Below are 20,698 nucleotides of genomic sequence, written 5' to 3'. Positions count from 1 at the left end.
AAAACCAGGTCACATGTTTTCACCTGGAGCATGCATTTGAGGCTAGAAAGCAGATAACCCAACTCTCAAGCATTACCTACTCCTCCCCTCCTTCTCTTTAACCTGTTGCCTCCCCTATTCTCCCTAGAAAGCCAGGCTAAAATCTGTTGTTCTCCTGTTGTTCTGGTAACATGCTTTTGTCAGTGCATAAGGAAGCAGGGAACTGAACTGTGGAACATATTCCCTCTTCACTGGAGGTGCTGCTGGGGGTTACTTCACCTGTTGCTAGATGCTAGTGGCACTCTTTTTGCCTCCAATGGCAACAACAGCAAGACATCTAGAGCTGCTGCGTGCTCCAAGCCTGCTCTTTGTTTTTGCAATACTCATCTTGAATTTTCCACTCTGACGTTCTGGCAGCAAACGGGAAAACTTTGAGTGAAGAGATACCCGGGCAAAATGAATCTGTAGGGAGGAGGTGAAGCTACCAAAAGTGCTGCGGTAAATCTGAATATACTCTGTATGCAGCACTGGCTGAATGGATCGGGCATGTGCGACCAATGGAAGATGCAACTGTTTAGGGTAGAAGCAGATGAGCAGAGATGCTCCTCTCCGAGGGAAGAGCGATAGGAGGCAGCAGCAAAGACACGTCCTGGCTTTGTTCCTCACCAACTCCCTACAACTGTTGCCGTTACTTAAAACCAAATATGGCACCTTTTTAGCTCAAGGAGAAATTCTGAGGAATGGAGAGAAGAAGAGGGGGCACTGAGCTGAGAGAGTCCCCTGCGCTGTCTCAGAGTCATTTTGCTGGCAGACTGAATTCCCACACATTGCCTTTTAGTCATTGTGGTTTCTGAAAGATCAAGCCCTGATGTTCGTAGTCTAGGGGAAGGTCCCTAGAAAAGTCTTCTATATTTGGTCCCTAACGTCTAAAAAAGCAATACATCCAAGCACAGAAGCATGAGAAATAGAACCAAGTGACCTTTTAGGAGGTCTCCCAGTTCTTCTTGGAGGCAAGCCCCTGCCATGCCTAACTAACATGTTTTAACCTGTTCTTAAATACTTCTAGTGAGGCAACCTCAGGCAACCTATTCCATTGTGTCTCCATTCTTCCTGTTGGCAATTTTTTTTCTTAATTTTCAAGCTATGTGTTTCTACGATTTAAGCCCACCACTACCTTTCCTACAATCAACATTAAGAATAGTTTCTTTTCCTCTTCACAGCGGCTATTTACATATCTATCATTACCTCTATTCAGTCGTTTCTTCAGATTAATGCAGTTCCTTCAACTTTTCTTTGTAACTTCTGTTTCTGAGTCATTCGTGTTCTTCACCTCTCTCAAGCTGACCCACAACTGTCATCAAGTGCGTAGCCCCAGGCTGGATACGGTACCCCAGCTGTGGCCTTACGCATGCTGAGTAGAATAGTAGGATGATCTCACAGCTTATAGACTGCACTTTCACTGATCTATCCCAGTATGATGTTTGCCTTTCTTTCCACTTTTTTTCTATTAAGAGCTGCATGACACTGCTGGCTCCCATTGAGCCTGCAGATCACTCTAACCCCCATACCTTTTCAGCCAACTGCTGCTCGCTCTGCTGGCTCTTTATGCCATTTCTTTGCAATTGGTTATTCCTACCAACATGCAGAATCACAGTTGTCCTTATTGGGTTGCATTCATCCACTTCTAATACAATCAACACACTCAGCACCTGCAGAGTTGCAAACAAATACAGTGCTGAGTACAGGGGCCATGCTTAGGTCAGCCCTGCCTTTTTAGGAAGCGCTTAATATCCTTATTTTCAGACCCCTTCTTTTCTATAGATGACACGCACTGCTACGGCTGTTGGCCAGCCAGGATGACTGAGGCGGTCTCTCCGAGAGCCCCTTGTACTGGCCATGGGTGGGCAGCAAGTGCGCTGCTGCCTGGCAAAAGGTCAACCCTACCCCAATCCATACCCCACGAGTCAGCCCGCTACACCTGAACATTGGAAAATGACCGGCAGAAGCAAACCCTCACATTTCTCTACACAGATGAAACATTTATCATCACCAGAGAAAAAAAAAGCAACAAACGTTATTTACCATCCTATGAAAAAATAACTATTTTCCCCTTTTTTTGCTGAGCCTGCTGTGCAACATCTGTTGTTATATACGAGGTACTTTAGGGGAAATATGCTTACTCAAAAGATAGGTTTTTTCTGAAGTGCATAAAGCTTTCCACAGATTTGCCCCCAATCTTCCAAAATCTCGTACTGTTTAATATGTAATTATTAGACTCTACCTGTATGAACTCTCTGGCAATACAGAAGTGAACGGAGCTAGCCTCGTCATTCTTCATACCTTCGTCTGACATGAGGGTTTAAGGAGATGTGCTGCTCATCACTTTGACTGCAGGAGACTGGGTACATAGGTAAAAAACCACTAATTATTTACTGGTGAAGTAGCAGTAATGAAATTCAGTGACAGTGATGTGGAGGCTAAACCCAGAAACAAAATAGTCCAAGTCACTGTGATAGCAGATTAATGTTAAGTATGCAATTAGATACAGTAAAAGGAACGAAAAAGGAAACAGATGTAAACCAGCTTAATAGTTATTTTGTATCTTCCTGCCAAACATATCTTATTAAGGGTCTGTTACTGCTGCTTTTAAATCTCTGCTAACCGAAATGTATAAGATAAGGAGAGCAATGACATTTTCCTTCAGGGGTTACAGCCCTGAGGTTCTGCCAGACTAAGCTCATTGCAATAACCTGCCAGGATGCTAAATAGTTAATGAGGTAACAACAACTACATTTATAAGAAAGAAAAACAGTAAATGGCCAGTTCCTTTTCGTTGAAGTCTTGAGGTTTTAAAAATTAACGCCAAGGTACTGATAAACTACATGGTAATTTCCTGAGGAAAGATTAGAGGCTTGTGCAGGAGATAAAACCCAAAGCATATGTTTGCCTGCCTTGGCTTTCACGTATTAACCATATATATAATGACGGAGTAATTGGAACAATTCTGTGACGGTCACAATTTGCTGAGTGCCGTACTACAGCTAAGCACACATTCCTTATTCTCCCATGACCACAAGAATCCGAATCTCACTACTTTCAATTCATTCAATAATAAAAGGGAGTTTGGTGCTCATGTTTGTCAGCAGGTAATAAAGACTGAATACTACAAATGCTACACAGGAGATGATGCCTCACAACCCTTCAGAGTGGTGAGCAGGCTGACAGATCTTCTCTGTGCTCTGGTTATTAAAAGAAGCCTGGGGTACCCTTCCCCCAGGCTATCAGTCTGATACACATCAGCAAGGCTTTCAGCAACCATGTTAAACGCCAGAGCTGCATTCTAGACCAGGGGCTCACTAGCTTCATATGGACACTGAAGTTATATTCGGTCGTGAGGGCACTGCTGAATGGGTGGACCAAGAATGGTACATAGCTCTGTGTATCTGCTGGTCCACTTAGCCATCCCTTTTCAGTCTCAACATAGCCATTACCAGCTTGCAGTAAGAGTAGTGCAGAGTTAGAAAGCAGAGGGGGAAGGTCTGACAAATTCAGGAAGATACTGGAAAACTTCCCGTGTGAAACACATAATTTTCCTCTTCCTGCACATCGGTCACTCGGGGGGAACAGAGGAAAAGACCCTTTTGGGCTGAATCATTCACACTATACTAAGAAAAACACTTGCAACTGTACTCTAGGGAGTAGTGTTACACTAGAATATGGGAGTACCAGGGCAAAGTGGGGCTCCTTTCTTTTACAGTTAGTGTCACTACCTGAATTCTGTTGCTCATTTCCAAGCATCTTTGTGATTCAGCCTGGGAGGTGTCTATTTTCACAAATTGCTATAACTCTCTACATTTCAAAAGGGAAACTAGTTAAAGTACAATGCACTTCTTTAGTTGTACTGAGATGGGACTGATTTTTTTTCTTACAGAAATTTGATGAATTTTGGCTCTGAACTGATTAGGTACTTAATCTGGTGCTTAACTTGAAACACTCCAGTACTTCCATTGAAATAAATAAAATTGCCCACATCCACTTACTTTCCTGGTTTTCTGGACTGGGTCTTTTTAAAGCTGATCATTTAGCTTAATAAATACAGCTCTAAGCATAATTTTAGCCTGGTCTAAAAAGAAAGTGGGTTTAAAGGGTAGATCCTGTGGCTTCTGTTCTTTTTTTTGTTGTTTCTTTTTTTTTTCCAAACAGAAAGCTTTCTGCTTCCCAGTTTGGGCCAAAAGGCAGTTTTTTGAGGGATGGAAATTACACTCTGTCACAGTTCAAATTTCAGCAGCGATGGCAACATTTGCAGTTTTGTTTGCAGTAATTTTTAACAGAAGGATTATTTCTCCCTCTTGGATACATTTGTTTCTTGTAAGCCTTCGATGCAATGCATCCATTTGCCAACAACCCCCTTGTTGGGGAGTTACAATCTGTTGGTTTTGTTTTCTGTCTGAAGCTTTCAAAACAGAGTAAGCTCTGAGTTAAACTTATCTGAAGCAACGTACGCATGGTTCGCACAGATGTTGAGTTGCCAGACCCTCCTTTTCCTCACACCACTTCCCAGGCGTTCCTGCTACGGAACCCAGACGTAGTCTGGTGAAACAGAGGTGAAAATGCAGCTTCACATGTCAGCCGAAAGGCTCCTCACTTAAGAGATTCAAGGCAACCTCCCACCGAAGCTCCGGTGTAGGCGATTCACGGTGACCCACTTCTCCAGCTTGGGAGGCTTGGCCGATCTTCACGGAAATCAGTGAAACCAGGTCAATTAACTGCAGTGAAAGATCTGGCCAAAGGAACAAACAGGATGGAAAAGGGGTGTAAGTGATAAAGGAGCTAAACATGACTTGCGCTGAAGTGTTCAGGAACCGTAACTCATGTGGCAAGAGGGTAAAGTTGAAGTTCAATGACAAGGTTCTCCTTGAGCCTCTTTTTTCCCTTTATGCGTGCTATTAGTGTGACCCAGTTACCTTTTCGGCTGTTGGCATTGGGAAAAAACACAGCCCATTCTGATCATGATTTTATTTCTAATTCCTCTGGACTGAAAGGAGGCTCCTGATTTACACTAACGAGGAAACTTGGGCTTTGGGGTTAGATGGTGGCTTAACACCCCCCTTCCTCTTCCCAGCAGTGGACAGCTCGGCAGGAAAATGTTAAAACAATTGGCTGGGCTGGCAGATGTTCAGTCTGACTTCAGAGGATGAATGAAACCCTGAATCTGCAAACGTTGATAGTTTTCTGATTAAAAACCCTCCACTGACTTATAGATAGATTAAAAAGTATGTATTTCTATAAACAAATGGAGACCACAGCACAGCCTTGATTTACATATGCACACCCAAAAGTTGTCACCAGCTTTGATACGCGTTTCCTTCCCCAGCATCTCACTAAATGTGCAGTGCAGAGATCCAGCCTGTCCTCTACCATAAGGGAAGTTCTCAGGATCTCATTATGGCCTCTCAGTTCGGAGGCTTGGGGCATTGCCTGTCATGTCTTATTGCTTCAGCACTATGACAGGAACTGCACTGCTGAAATACAAAGATGATTGAAATGTTAATTGCTTCTAGGAGAATGTCAGCAGCAGCACTTGCCTGGCTGAAAGAAAAGCCCCGGGGCATTTACCTGAGGGCTGACGAGGATCCTCCTTACGGGGTCAAAGCAGAGCAAGTCCATTGATTTCAGCCGAGCTTGTGCTTTTTTCCCCTGGAAGAGAGCGAGCTCAGAATCTGTTCTCTATTCATTAGTACAGCCTGACATGGAGAAGCTAACTTGGCAGGATGGGAAGTCAGCCATGAAATAAACTGTTAATATAAGTAAGGAAGCAGTGACAGACATCAGAATTACTGCTGCTATGCTTATGTTTTGGGAGATGACAGAATCCCAGCAGATCATTAGCAGGGGCAAATGCAGAAGTCCTTAGGCTAAATCTTACCATTGCTCCCAGTAATTGCCTTTTAAGCAACTGGGAGTTTGTAGGTGAAAGGTCTTGTACAACCAGAATGAATGTTTTGTGACAGTAAATTTTTCTGACCGTAACTCAGAAGCACTGAGACCCTAAATATACACGGCTTTGCTAATACTAACAGAGCAATCCAGTCTTTTAGAGGCTGCTTTCCTTAATTTTGTTGTAGCTTGTACAGCCTATAAACAGATCATGCTAGCTTATTGCAAAGATGTATTTTATTTGCACACAGATGGCATTAGAAAACATCTCTGTATATAAAAATCTGTAAATACGCAATGAATTAGTTATGTGATACGCAATGAATTAGTTCTCTGATACACAATGAATTACTTTTCTGTGCAATATCCTCAACAGGAAGCGAAGCACGTGTAGTAACTAAAACCAATACTATTACTTGCTTAAACAGAGCAATGCATCCTGTTGTTGTGAAGGGCAAGCTTTGACTGGAAAGGACTGTTATTGCAGCTTCAAATCATTCAAAACACTTTTTTTTTTCATTAAAAAAAAAAGTAGGTTTTATTCACTTCTAAGCAACAACTGTTGGCATATTTCCTTACAGAAGACACTGTTGTGTCCGGCTATTACTCAACCAGTAACATTAGAGACATTAAAGTTGCAGGAAACACAGTTCATCTTTTGCGTAGTTAGAAAGGAGTTGGCTTCCCAATTACTCTGGAAACTGGACTTGCTGCTGGGCAGAAAACCACAATTCACAGTGGAAAATAATAGTTGATATATGAATATCTACCTAAAGACTAATCAGCAAAACAAACAACATATGAGGAAGATGACCCACATGACGTTGTTTGGAGGAAATTAGTCACCAGTATCCTCTTGCTTCCTTTTGTTTTAAAACGTTAAATCACTGCCCCTCCCCAGCTTAGTTGAGAACGGGTTAATACAATCTGTTGTGAATAAGAAATCAAGCTGTTTTCAACAGCCAGGCCATATTTTACAAGCGCCTAATGTTGACCATGTGCCCGTTGACTTCCAAGGGCTGGCGCTTCAGACTAGCACTTAATTCCAGGCATTACTGCACATCATGCGGTGCTAAGGGTCCTAGCAAGCATCAGCACCCAGACAAAAAGACATGAGAAGAGGGGGTAAAGGCAGGATCAAGTTGTGCATGGTCCCCATATACCTTTTGTGGTTTCCTGCCGTATTAATTGGGTCAATGAGCACACCTCTAAAAGTTTTCTTTCCTCCCGCCATTGGCTTCATGGCATACTATTTAGGGAGGTTAATGGGCTAAATATTGCAGCGAGATAAGCCTCTCTGGATCCGAAGTAACTGCACTGGCTCTATTTGCCTTCCAGCTTAATTACACCAATGCTCAACCAAGAGCAATGGTCCCTCTCATCGCAACTGCATGACGTACAAGCAATAACTCTGAAAGTGTCTGTTTTCTTCCTTCTCCATTGAGAAGCTATGCGTAAAACATTCTGGACACCAAGTACTACAGGACATGCATGACAAACAAACAAAAAAGGCCACGAGGTGAGTCCAGGACCCACTGAAGTCAATGGAAGTTTTCACTGTTTGTACTGCAATGGCCACTGGTTCACCTGTCCCCAGCCCACAGGCAAGACAGGACAGAGTGAAGTTGGTGCTTGGGAGCTTCAGGGGTGGTGTGGCTTCTCCTTCAGAGTGGTTAACTGCTGCTTATTTTCAAAAAGCCAGTGCATCTCTTAGTTGTCAATGCCTGCTGCTCTATGTGTGCGCTTAGCTCTGAGGCTGGCAGCTCCTTTACTCCTTTAGTTTTAATTAGGCTCTAATCTCTAGCAAATTAGCTTGATTGCAGATGACCACTTTTATTAGTCAAAGATCTAACTAACACATTTTACTTATAGCTTTCTGGCAAAAAAAGATCCAGACTCACCACTACTTCACACTAGGCTTCCCTAGACCAACAGCTTTTACTAACACATAAGCTTTGGGGACCATAGCCAGCTTTGCCCTACGTTCACTACAGTGCAAAGGCATGTGGCTTACTGAACTGGAAACCACTGCCAAAACAGTCCGTTTTGATGTGTTAACCAGAAGAAAGGTCAGCATGCTGCGGAGCAGACAGGCACCAACACCAGTGACGTGTGTAGGAGCTGGAAAAAGCATCAACCTCTGCGGGTGAATATGATGACAAGGCAGTCTGGTGCTTGGCTGCTTTGGCAGGTCTCTTCCTTCACCCTGTATGCTGCCTTGGACTACCCATTATGGACACCCATTTCTGTGAGCAAAGAGCAACTCTGGCAGAAGTTTAGGGGTTGTCAACCTCTAGCTTTTGTTTTCTTGCTTTTTTAAACATAGCTGTTTCATTGAAAGAAAGGAAACAAACAAACAAAGAATCCTCAACCCAAACCCCAAAACACTGTTTTGAAGCTTTGAGAAAAACTCTATTTTCCTCCTGCCCCCCCGGAAATTACTCAGTACTAGATAAACATCAAAAAAATAAATAGATCAGCTTAATTGTCTGTTAGTATAAAAATCAATTTTAAAAAAAAAAACCACGCCAGGAGATCTGCAGCTGGCTTGGCTGAATGAGTCTCCTAGCAGTGGTCTTCCCTTGTCTTGCCCCTTTCTCCTTTGGCCTCCTACCCCCCAGCTGTGTCTGCTCCACTCCCTCTCCTTCCAACTGCTACTTCTTCAAACAAATCAGTGCTACCAAGAGTCGTGAAAAGGTCAAGCTCCAGCTCTTTCACCTCCTGGTGTCAGAAACTCCCACGGAGCCGCCTCTCCAAGCTCGCCTCCTCTTTCCTCGGCCACGGCCCCCGGGATTGGAGCCGCAGTCATCCCGGTCCTGCAGGAGTTCAGGACAGAGCCAGGGCTGCTGCCAGCAGACCTGTGGGGAACAGGATCTTCTCCCCTCTTGCCCTGAGGCCATCATTTGGTTGTCCCAGCAGCAGGCTGTCTTAAGCAACTACTTACTGGTTGTACTCAGTGGGTATATCCTTTAAACCCCATGACTTTCCATGTCCTGATAAACAATGGAAATACTGTGATCACTACCCACCCAACACTTTCAGCCTTGGCTGTCCATCAGCCACCACACAAGCCCGGGAGTGATCATGCTGGTCCGTACAGATCACCATGCTTCAACGCTGCGCTATGGCTGGCCATGCAGGGTGATTTCTGTATTACTCATTTAGCCACCACCACTCCGCATGGGGCCCTGGGGAAAGGGCTGCCTCACGCCTGAAAGGGAGCTTCGGGAACAGGCCGGATCCTTGCCAAGTTTGGCAGCTCCCCCAGCAGCTGTAGCTGCAGATCAGGGCAGCGCGTGGTCAGGGGATAGTGAGCTCGTACCAAAGCGTGAGTGTGCATCTGGTGTGGATCACAGGGCTGACTTAATTTCCTTCCTCCTGGCTCCCTTGTCATGCTCTGCCCGGCCATTTCACCCAGGCCTGGCCGTTATCCAGTCGGTACCTGGTTTCCTCAGGGCAGAGCCACAGATAGCACTGGTTTCCCAAGGTGTGGGATAGCTAGTAATCACTCCAGTGAGCCTTCATGGGCATAATATTTTCTTTCTCAGGAGCCAGCAGGTCTCCCCAATGGCATCTGGAGAACATCCAGAGCTGATGGAGCAGCGAACAGGCACCTCCCTGTTATACCTGCCTGAACTGGAGACCGCAACCAGTAAAACAGAGAGGAAGATTTCCATTCATTTGGCCCACAAGGCTCTCTTAAAAGCTGGAGACAGGAAACATTATCTGTTAGGGACTGATCAGTATTTGTGCTGCAGCAGCTCTGGAGGCTCCCACTGACATCCTGCTCCTGTTATTCTGGGCACAGCCACCAGATTGAAAACAGTCCTGGCCACAAAGACTTTGCAATTGAACCCACCTACAACATGACCAAATAGGGCCTGCTCCACAGCTAAGGGACTTGGCTCTTCCCATTTAGCCAGGACCACCAGGGATCACTGTATCTGTGCAACCTGCCCAGCCTAGTCCAAGTCCAACATACCCATCCCCGACCATGGACAACACTACCGAGTCAGTACCTGGAAGAACAGCAGCAAAACTGGAGGAAACCCAGCCACCTTCAACCCTCCTCTCCCTCCGCAATAGCTCCTCATTTGATTTATGGTTTTGATGCTTAACCTCACCATCTTTAGTAATTCCCACAGATAACAAAGCTAGACAGACACCACGGCTGGGCGAGAAAGAAGAAGGTCACAGGGTGCAGGTCCACAGCACAGCCAAGGGCTGAACCCAGGTCATCTGAAACTCAATCCTGTGTCCAGTCAGCTGAGCAACACCACTTCTCATGCTTTACCAGCCTGCAAGTTTTTTACGTACGTATTTAGGAAATGGATCACTCAATTTTTCAATAAATACCTGTTCCTGGTAATGATGGCATTGCAAAGAGTTATTTGACTGTAGCTGTGCTCCTGGCAGCTTCCTCAAACAAAGGCTTAACAAAATTTCACATTAAATCCAGGCATCTGCTCCAGTGACTTCCCTGGTAAGACAGAAGGCAAAGAAAGGAGTTTTGATTTAGGTTCTACCACATCTTCCCCCTCTTCCTCACATCTTTTATACCCCTCAAACCTGTACAGAGGTATACAAGACAGTGTTTGTTTTCCAGGAGAGGTTCAGTTGCATTTCATCTCTCCATCTAAACCTACATCTTAAATTGCTACTTCATTTATGACAAAAATGGCAAAAACCTAGATATACAGAAAAGCTTTGTCAGATATCCATCGGTATCCATCGATACCATGAATAACCAATCCCGCTTTTACTTAATTTCAAAGTCATTGGGACATGCTTGGCCTGGATGATACTAGGCTTGTGTTATATTTAGGAGGGATGAGGAGGAAGAAAACAGAGGGGAGATAAACTAATCATTTATGGAATATTCCTGATGTCTTTTCTTTTTCTTTGTGTTTAAATGACAGGAAAAATGTTTTGTCACAGTAATTTTCTGGGGTTTCCAAATTGGAACAAGAAGCTCCCAAACTCTGCAGACCTATCTCTCTGTGAATGTAGTGCTGCTTCTTGTTGTTGCATGGGAAAGACTGAGTTAATTGCCAGGAAGTGGAAACTGTGCTATAATATCTTGGCGAAAGTGTCTATGATGAAGAGCTGCTTGCTCTGCTGGACTTGCAATGCTAATAACATACATGTGTCTACTGGACTATGCGCCATTTAGAAGTCAGCTGTAACTGGAGGACCTGCGTAGTGTTGGCGTGGATCCTGGCATGGCGCTGGATTAATCAAAATCTGACAGCTGAGCCCAGGACGGTGCAGTGAGGAGAGTCGCTAGGACAGGCAGAGGAATAGGCAGTCTCTCCCCACGCCAAGTGCTGCCTGTGCTGATCCTCCCCTGCAGGCAGCAGCAGTATGAGCCAGATCCAGAGCACACAGAGCCCTGTGGCTGCCTGGATCTGGCATCCTTCTCTGGTCTGAACCAGGACACCAGGGCAGAAATATCTGACCCCGGGATCAGTCAAGCACATGCATTAAGTGGCTGTAACAAGGTGCTTATCAGTCTCTCATCACTAAAGATTATTCTCCGATGTCTGCACCACTTGCAAAACCTGGAACTGGCTGGGTTTGTTCCTTTCTTGTTCCTCCCAGAAGGTATACGCGCAGTCAGCACTATTTAACCATTCCCAGGAAGAGATGAGTTTTCCTGACAGGAAATCAGTGTTTCATCCCCACCCACAAAAATCAGCAGGACTGGATGAAATCCGCAGTCTGAGGTCTGTACGTGAGCCCAGGGGCATGGTTAGTGAGCATGGCTGTACGAGTCCTTTCAGTCCAAATGAAACATTCGAGAAAAAAGACCTAAGCCTCTGAATTTCCGTACTTTCAGTGTGAAACAGAGGAAGCCCAGCCTGGTTCGGCTCCCCCTTGGCTTCCTGCCATTGTCTTTGGCAGAGGTGGGGTGGCTGTGGGAGCCCCGGGAAAGGAGGCCACTCTCTTCTCTTGCCCACCATACCGATTATTCATAGCCCTTTCAGGTATTTTCCAGCCCATATATGTTTTGCTCAAGTGTCTATATACACACAGACATGTGTATACATTCATACATGCACACACATCTACTTCAGACATATTCCCGCATATACACACACTTGTATGGTGACCTTGGCCCTTCAGAAAGTGCATCAGACTCATTTCTGCCATGCTCATATATTTCCATCAACAAATGTACAACTCCCACCTCTTTTCCTGCAAAATGATGACGCAGAAGGGTAGGATGAACACGCCATGGGAGCGTAGCCTGGTGCTGCTTCACACACTGGCACCAGAACACGAAAGCGGGGGGCAACGGGTAGCCAAACTGGGCTTGTCTTTGGTGGTTGTGTAACAGAGCTGGTCACAGCTCAGCTCCTAATTGCTGTCTCCCTCCAGGAAGGACCCTAAACACCTACACAGCTTTTGCAACAGTGGGCCTTCAGGCCAGGCTCTCCGGCTCGTCTGGGCTTTGTTTAGTGCACCAGAGCCCTGGGCGCCCTGAAGCAGCTTTCAACATCCTCCCTCCCCTCCGGGCAAATCTTGGAAGCAGTCCAGCCCCTGGAAGCTGCTTCACTTTGTGTCAGCAGTACCGGTCACCTCCGCTGCCTGCACGTACTGTGTTTCGGTGTCGCAAACACATGCCCTTCCTGAACTCCTCTATTGCTTGGGAGGCCCTGGGTCCAGGAGCAGGTTCCTGTAACTGTAGATTTTCAGGTTGCTGAGGTCGGCTTTTCTTCCCTTTCCTGTTCCTGGGACAGGCCAAGGCATCTGGCTTTCATTAGTTTTCGGTACTCTACTCTAGGAAGCAAATTCTAGTTTGAGAAGGAAGTTTTGCTTTTCACATCTTGCTTTGAAGAAACTACTGTTTAAAAAAAAAATGTTTTCTCATCCAATGTCATCACTGGTAATGCTGAAAGGCTGCTTTCAGCCTGTTGGAAACTGGCCTCAGGGAGACCTCAACACCTGCTAAAATCCTGTCCTGAGCCGGGGCCTCAACAAAAACCCTCCACCGCAGTCCCCGTCAGCAAAATCCAGAGCCACTCCATCGCCTCAGACAGCTTACGAGGCAGCTGGGTGCTCTTCCTCCAGCCTCAGCGTAACGGAGAGCAGAGGAGCCTCACGTGAGAAAGCCAAATCTGACAGACCCACCAGCAACATCACGCAGCTGCCAACAGGTGCCCAGTTGGGACGGGGCTGGTGAACCAAATGACATCTCCTCATGAACCCGGCACAGCTTCCCCAGCCCACCTGCGGCACGGCCACACCGTGTGAGGCTTCACACCTGGCTAAAGCTTGTCTTAGTTCCTGGTGTAACACGCAGGAGAGGCAGCAGGAGAGGCTCACCCCACCCGGGTGAGCGGAACAACTCTACCGACCTACCAAGGCCAGATAAGAGGTTACATCCACTGCATCACTGACGCTGGAGCCCAGCACAGCCAGAGTCAGACCCATATCACTGTACACGGGGCATGTATCACACTGAATGCATCCAGAGAGGCATTTTCTCACCCATCGGGCAGGGTTACCCCCTGGAGACAAATCCAGACCAGAAAGGGCTGGGGATGGGAAAGGGGAGGGCAAGGAAGAAGGGAAAATCATGGAAGTGATGGTTGCAGCAGGAAACCCAGGTAAGAAATAAGCCATGAAAACTCCCTACCTGTGGTGTGCTCTGTGAGAAATATCTGCTCTCAGCCTTGCCAACGTGGGCGTTTTCTTTACCATCCTACACTCAGACTTTCTTCCTGCCTGTACTAGGCATTCCTGCTTAATTAACACACCTGGAATTTCTGAACCATCTTTCATTTAGTTCACTGGGACAGAGACTGCCTTTTTATTTTTATTATCCACTGCCTAACATGATAGCATGAGCGGGGCTCGCAGGCTCCAGCACAATCCCACTGAACAAAGAATAAAATAATACATTATCAGTAATCAGGGCCATAGCCTGAGCTGACCTGGCCTGCTGTGCCTTTTTGCAGTGCTCGTCTCATTACTTACTGCTGTCATTCAGACTCCAGCCCAAGAAGACCTCTGTGGACCATGAAGACCTTGTGGGGTGAGCTTGCTGCAAGCGACACAGAAGGTGAACGTTTCTCTTTCATGTTGTCACCGTGCAGGCAGCAGCACAGGAACAGTGCGCTGGATCTCCAGCCCTGCACAGCTGGAGCTCCCTGGGGAACCCAGCTCTGCATGTAACTGCTGGAGAGAACAAGAAAAAATACTACTCATAAATGCTGCAGAAACAACATGATACATGCCTAAGAGCAAAGCTGAGAGCTGAAACGTGCTGTCACAGTCTGCTTCTGTGGATAAAGCTTTCTGCTGCTTTAGAGCAGAGTAGGGAGCGGCGGGATCAGGGAAATGCTGTCACTTAGCAACTGCCTTAACACCACAACCTGAACCAAACTGTTCAGAAGTGAGAAATTTCACTATTTTTTGATGCAGCTGTGCCCACATGCTGGAGCAAAGGGAAGTGATTTGAGTCCTGGAGTGCCTGTGCCACCTACACAGCCAAGAGAAAGGCCCTTGATGTTGAACTAGGAAGCAAGTACAACAGTGTTTTTTCTTTTAAGACATGCATGAGTCCCACTGAAGCCTGAAACATTTGGTCAGAGAGGAATAAGCTCAAGCAAGTGCTGGGGCACTTTACTTACTCAAAACCACTGCTTTTGATCCTCTCAGAGTGGTAGTAAATGGCAACCTGCCCTCTGTTTTTTGTACCAAAACCCAGCAAACATTCATTTTATCAGATGTTGCTGCAACTGCGTTTGGGAGGATGGGTCACATTGGTGTTAAATACATCACTCGCTCTTCAGTACCCTGCAATGCTCAGGCAGAAAAGGAGGATTTTAATAAAGGAATAAAGATCCCTTGGTGGGTGGTTGAACGTGTCCTACTCCAGGCAAAGTTTTGTCTTCCCATAATAAAGGCAAAATGAGAAAACATAATACTGAACATTGAGGGCGCTCAGACCTCATTATTATTCAGGAGTTTCAGGACTCATTAATTGATAGCTTTGATTCTTACAGCAATGTATTTTCAAGCGGGGGAGAGGTTGTTCAACAGCTGAGGAAACCTCGGAAGGTGAAAAGAGAGGTGCCTTCCCCATCCACCGTATCGGCATGAACCCATCCGTCCCCGAAACTATCTCTCAGACAAGAAGCCAGGTTGGTAAGCAGAGTCTGGTGGAGGGGAAGAGGCTCACTGTTCAAGCGGAAATGAACTTGATCATGTCACCCATAGCCCCAAACATCAGAATTATCTGGAATTATTTTGTTTTTCCTCATTTCCCTGGTTTTTGTTTGTGAAAATATCATTTTGGAGGAGGGATTTAGGGTTTGTGCTTACAAATAAAATAGACTATAACTTGCATAATGGGAGCAGTTCAGTTTTACATGGTTGTCCCTTAACATGTTTACACAGCTGGCCAGATACCATTAAAACATATTTTCTCAGGAGGCAGTGTGGTCTAGTGGAATGAACATGGGCCTAGGAGTCAGGAACTCCCACGTTGTAATTTTGGGTCACCAGTGATTTGCTTTGGTGCATAGACATTTAACCCCTGTGTATGTCAGTGTCCCAAAAAGACACCTCCTCATCACAGCTTGATGTTTAGGACCAACACATTCATCCTGATGCGGGAGAGGACTAGGTCCTGATGTGGTAGCCAGGGTCGAAAACATCCCAATAAAGATTGTGGAGGGGTGCACTGGCTCTAACTTTCTTCTCTGTCTTCACCTCTCGTGGGTTTGGGTTAGCCAGCCTCTGAATCAGAAATGATGCATCTGACATGGTCTTGTGCAAATCTTTCTGCTCCAAATTGAGATAATCCATAAGCACGCTGCAACAGTTTGTCACTTTTCCTAGTACTATAGGAACACAAGCTTTCTTGGTAAGACCACCACAGCTTTGCAGAGCCTTAGTGAAGGGAAAAAGTGAACAAGTAGCAGTGCTAGCTTTCCGCCCAGGAACATTAGTGATTAAAAAGCATCAATTTCCAAAAAGCTGGTGAACATACCAAGTATTACATCTGAACAGGAGCTTGCATAGCGACGGGATTGTAAGTACCATGAAATGACTGGCTCTAGTTCTAGCTCAGACAGTTAAAAATCAAACAAAACCTAAACTGATATTGAACTAGGGCCTATACTGTGACACCATTTGAAATTACAGCCTTCCTTCTTAGATTCCTTCAATTCAGGATACTTTTGCCATAGCATTGAGATTACTGAGCAGACTTCACATCTGACCTGGAAACTGCATGCACACCAATCCATATCGCTTCTGGGTGATGATGATGGAAATAATCCTACAGGAAGATATTTTAGCTGGTAGCTAAATTGTGATCTTACCCATTAAATGTCCTCGTTGTTTACTTCTCCAGTGTTGTTACGTCTGGTAACTGCTGTGTTTGTGTCTCACTCTGCTGTTAATAAGGGTTTTATTTGATGGAATATTGGAGATCATTCAGCAAAAAAACGTTCCAAATCAGGCAATAGCTACTTTGTTGCTTCACTCTGGTTCCTTCCTTCCCTCTCCTGGTTTCTCAGGGCCTGTAATAAAAAGGAAAAGTTGCTTGCAAAACTCAGGGACTGGCCTTGCTGGTAGACTGTATCTCTGGGGTTTTGTCAGCAGCTTGAGGGAATTTTTGTCAACAACTTGAGTCATTTTAGAGAACTGGTCTGCTCTTTGTAAAGCAAATTTCTGCAAAGGAGGATGGGTGTGGGAACAGCTAGGCGGAATAACATCTGACAGGCAGTGTGGTACAAAGCACTTTCTCAGGGCTTCTGGATATGGGGAAAGGATGCGTCAAGCCGTGAAGGAGACAGAGCTGGAGGTGGTTGCAGCCAAGAAAGTCTTGGGACCGTGTATGTTCAGTCCTGCAGCTGCCCTAACTTGCTGAGGAGGCTGGCTGGACTTTTTAACCGACCAGGGTCAGTGATCACGTAAGGGTCTTGGTGCCTTCTCTGACTCTGCGGTGGTGCTGAGGGCTGGAGCTGACCCCACCGAATCCCAGGAACACTGGAGGTACAGGACCCACGGACCCACCTCTTCCGCCTCCTGGGGAAGCGAGGCTCTCCCCAGCTTGATACCTGGTCAACCAAGGCTCTGTCCAGCCAAGGATGGAGACAGCAGGACCCCTTGGCAGCCTGCTCCCACGCTGCACAAGCTCTCTGAGTGAAGTTTTTCCAAATGTCTGAACTGAACCTGCCGAGCCGCAGGCTGTGGCTGTAAAGCCCCACTGTGACCTGTGGTTCAGGAATCAGATCTTCTCCTCCATTACTGCTGAGGTAACACAACATTTCGTGCATGTTCTCTTCATGAGAAACAACTGAACGAAACAGAAAGCCCCCCCCTTTTTTTTTTAGAGAGAGATTGTTCTCTTCTGGATGGCAGACTTTAACAGCAAAGAAATTTGAGCCTTCAGGGTATCTTTAACCCAATTTTAGAACCTCCTGGAAGTAGGAGTTATTAATGGACTTGTTGCTGGAAGCTCAGCTCCAGTATTTTAAATGGCTGTGAAACATACTCCTGACGGGAGCACGAAAACAAGAGAAAAACAGGAATCTGTTATCTGATATTCCGCCTCTGCTAATAAAGTTCTCTTTTTAATGCTGAAGTCTTGGTTGGTTTTAAAACAGTCTTGTAAAATTGCCTTGACACCTTATTAACATCAGTACAAAAATCCACTCACCCACCCTTTATTGACACAGTGGTACAAGGGATAAAACGGGGATTTTACAAACCTGTCAAAGGAAATCTGTTGCCTGAGCTCGGAGTGGGTGTACAGTTGGCGATGAAGTGTCATGCGTATCTACAGTGATCTATAAATATCAAATATTACCATTTACTGAATTAGGGCTTTTGTCTTTTAGTAGCCTTATTTATATAATTGACACTTGCTTCAGTGGGTTTGCTCCAGTATTTCATTACCAGATGATATATCCAGGTCAGCCTTGGTAGGTTAGTGCAGAACCCCACTCCCTCAGCAGGATCTGAAAATTTAGGTCAATTCGCATAACTTTGATGAATCTTTAGAACTAAAATGATTAAAGTGACAACTTCCATTGACTCCCCGCTGAGGTCTCTGACCTTAAATCATGGAGGTCACAAAAAATATGTTAAGAATCCAAATAAACTCCAATTCAGAACCCCTTTAGATTAAGCATCACTGTGCAGTGGGGGGAATAAATATGACTTAAAGGAAGTGCACAACACTTTATAAGTTTCTCAATAATTAAAACTTTTCATAGGAATTTCACAAATTTCAGTGCATACCTTTTTTTTCTCACCGAAAGTAATTTTAAAAGACAATGGAAAAGATAAGCACTTCAAGTCAACAAAGTGTCAGTTCTGCAAATTCTTCATAAACCTGTAACCGTCTAGTTTCAGGGTTGCACAGAATAAAATCAAGACATTTTTCAGCTAAAGGGTTTGATATTTTTCCACACCATATCAGAACAGATGCAAACTTTCAGTGTCTGAGCTTCATGGGTACAATGACAAAGGCCCCTTCCTACGTCACTGAATAAATCATTGGGCAAGAACTTTTCCTGACTACACAAGACAACCACGATGACACATGCGCTTGGTATTAAAGAAAGAGGCTGTGATTAGTAAAATCAATGTCCAAACCCAGATTTCTACTATAGCATAGATTATAGATTTTTTTACTGTATAGATTTTTTTACTATAGCATAATTTGTTCCGTTTTGAAAAGCCCTGCAGGAGGCCTGGGGGGCTGAGCAGTCACATACTGGAGAGCACTGGGGGGAACAGGGAGCTGCAGGGAGGACTGTGAGTCTGTGTCTGCAAGCTGGTGCCAAAGGGACCCTGCAAGGGGGGTCAGGAGCTATTTTTTACAGGTACCTCTTCTATGAAGAAAGGATGCTCCACGCGCACTCACGCTTCCCAGAGCAGACCATGCCGGTGCAAGCAGACTGCATCTTTCCCTCATACCCACAGACCAGCCCAGATTACCTCAAGCAACCCTAAATTTTCACACAGAGTACTCTGCGCTCTCTCGGTGGCTGGAGAAGAAGGCGGCAGGTAATGGAGGGAGGATGTGACGTACCCATCAAGAGTTCCTTTAAAAAAACCAATTAGTTTAAGTCTTCAGTCACCAGCATTGTATAGTATTGTCTCCCGACGTCTTTTGCTCCGACTTACATGAACCAGGAACAAAGTCGTGACATTTGTTTGAAAAAGCGTGATTTACATGAAGGAAGGAATCCCACAGCATTTACGTCTCCTCTGAGTCATGTTTTGGTATCCCTCGACCTGGGCCTTCACACACATTTGGCCCAGGACAAGCTGAAATTGCATGCAACGAGGGATATCAAGGGAGAAGAGGGCTGCTTTGGAGATAAATCCCACAGTACAAATTCCTTCGTTAAGTGGAAAGTATTACGATACAGTCTTCATCTCCTGCTACATGCACTGATGAGAAGACAGCGTGGGTTGTGTGTATGTGTGCCAGGGCAGCATTTTCTCTTGTGTGTTTATTTAGCAAAGTGGAGGTCTCAAAACTACAAAGAAAGCAGCAACTTAGGCCTTCAAAATCTGTGCTCCTCAGTGACAATGGGTCTATCTGGCCAGTAATTCCAGTGTTAAGTGGAAAATAACTATACTGTGATTTTATTTTGCAGACCAAAGCTGCCTCCCGTCAGGGCCACACACAGAACTGCTTCGGGCTCCAAGTGAAGGGTCATTAGCCACAGCAACCGGGGATGGGCAGCGACAAGGGGGGGGAGGCTCCGTGAGCCACCCAAAACGTGTTTTGGATGATAGGGTGCGCCAAAGTAGTTCAATGTTGCAGTGCTTCTATGCTTCGAGTCCTCTTGTTTTTAAAAACATTTCAAGTATTTAAAATCTCACCTTCTTAGCTAAGAAAAGGAACTTGCTATTTATAAGAGGCAGCAGCACGCTGAAGCGTTGGGCGATTTAGCCTTCTCTGCAAGGGTGCATGTGTTCGGGCAGGTTTCCAAGCTGCGGTTGGGGCTTTCTTCTGTCCCTCAGAATTGTGCCTGCATATTTGTAATTACAGCAATGTGTGTACAGCTGTTACATTTTTGTCTGCAAAAGCCACGGTAATTGCACTTCAGCACTGCTGCATCTTCCGTGTGTGAGCCTTGGGTTGACATTTTTTTCAATTGGGTCCCAAATGGCACATTTTGTGTATCAGTATTTAGTGCCAGTCTATAATTAGAAGATAATTTTTTCCAGAGCTAATGAAAAGATGCCCTAGCAACCTCTGGATCTGATCCCAAATCCATTAATACAGTTCAAGTTATTCCATTTTATTTTATGTGGGACAGACCAAGAAGTTTGAAGAAAGATGCTGCCAAGTATTTCCAACCAGGAATATGCTGAAACTTGGTGAAAAATGATGGAAGAATTCATCCTGTATCTGTCCCTGTTCCATCCCACTTGGAGAGAAACTGGGAAAATTAAATGAGTAATACTTCCTGAACTATGATGGTATATTGATGGAAATGTGGCTAAGAATTACCTCCCATGGAAAAATTAAGAAAAATATATTTCTATCATCGTAATGAAGACTTAAGCTGTTGCTATTAGTCATTAGTGCCAGTTTATAGAGCCAAAGATGATAAGTGTAGGGATACAGTGAGCCTCAACTGCATTTCTTTCCTGTGCGCCAGCCTTTGTGTGTGGACTTCCACCATGGTGTCCCGTCATGCCAAGCTGCAGCGACTATTTGTCACCAAACATTTGGCTCCATTTCACGTCTAGTATCTCCAAACCTAGATTCCACACAAAAAATGAATAGCTCCCA

At 45.2% G+C, this 20,698-nt stretch overlaps 1 protein-coding gene across 7 annotated transcripts in view; it reads right to left on the bottom strand.

The window, feature by feature from the left end:
- The window catches only part of ARNT2 (aryl hydrocarbon receptor nuclear translocator 2), a 165,007-nt gene that overhangs the window by 33,772 nt on the left and 110,537 nt on the right, over window positions 1–20,698 (bottom strand). For 2 of the 7 annotated variants that reach the window (XR_012043712.1, XR_012043713.1), the window contains exons 20-25: window positions 16,254–16,454; window positions 13,900–14,100; window positions 10,273–10,396; window positions 5,596–5,676; window positions 4,482–4,759; window positions 2,261–2,377 (exon numbers count right to left, since the gene is read on the bottom strand). The gene's annotated coding sequence lies outside the window, so the exon portion shown is untranslated. Of the gene's footprint in view, window positions 1–1,547; window positions 1,689–2,260; window positions 2,378–4,481; window positions 4,760–5,595; window positions 5,677–10,272; window positions 10,397–13,899; window positions 14,101–16,253; window positions 16,455–20,698 lie in introns of all 7 variants that reach the window. The other 5 variants (XR_012043711.1, XR_012043714.1, XR_012043715.1 and 2 more) reach the window with 5 other exon arrangements.

Source organism: Ciconia boyciana, chromosome 8 (assembly GCF_034638445.1).
Source record: "Ciconia boyciana chromosome 8, ASM3463844v1, whole genome shotgun sequence".
Lineage (NCBI taxonomy): Eukaryota > Metazoa > Chordata > Aves > Ciconiiformes > Ciconiidae > Ciconia > Ciconia boyciana.
Note: the sequence above shows the minus strand (reverse complement) of the source record. Positions and strands in the feature narration are given on the sequence as shown.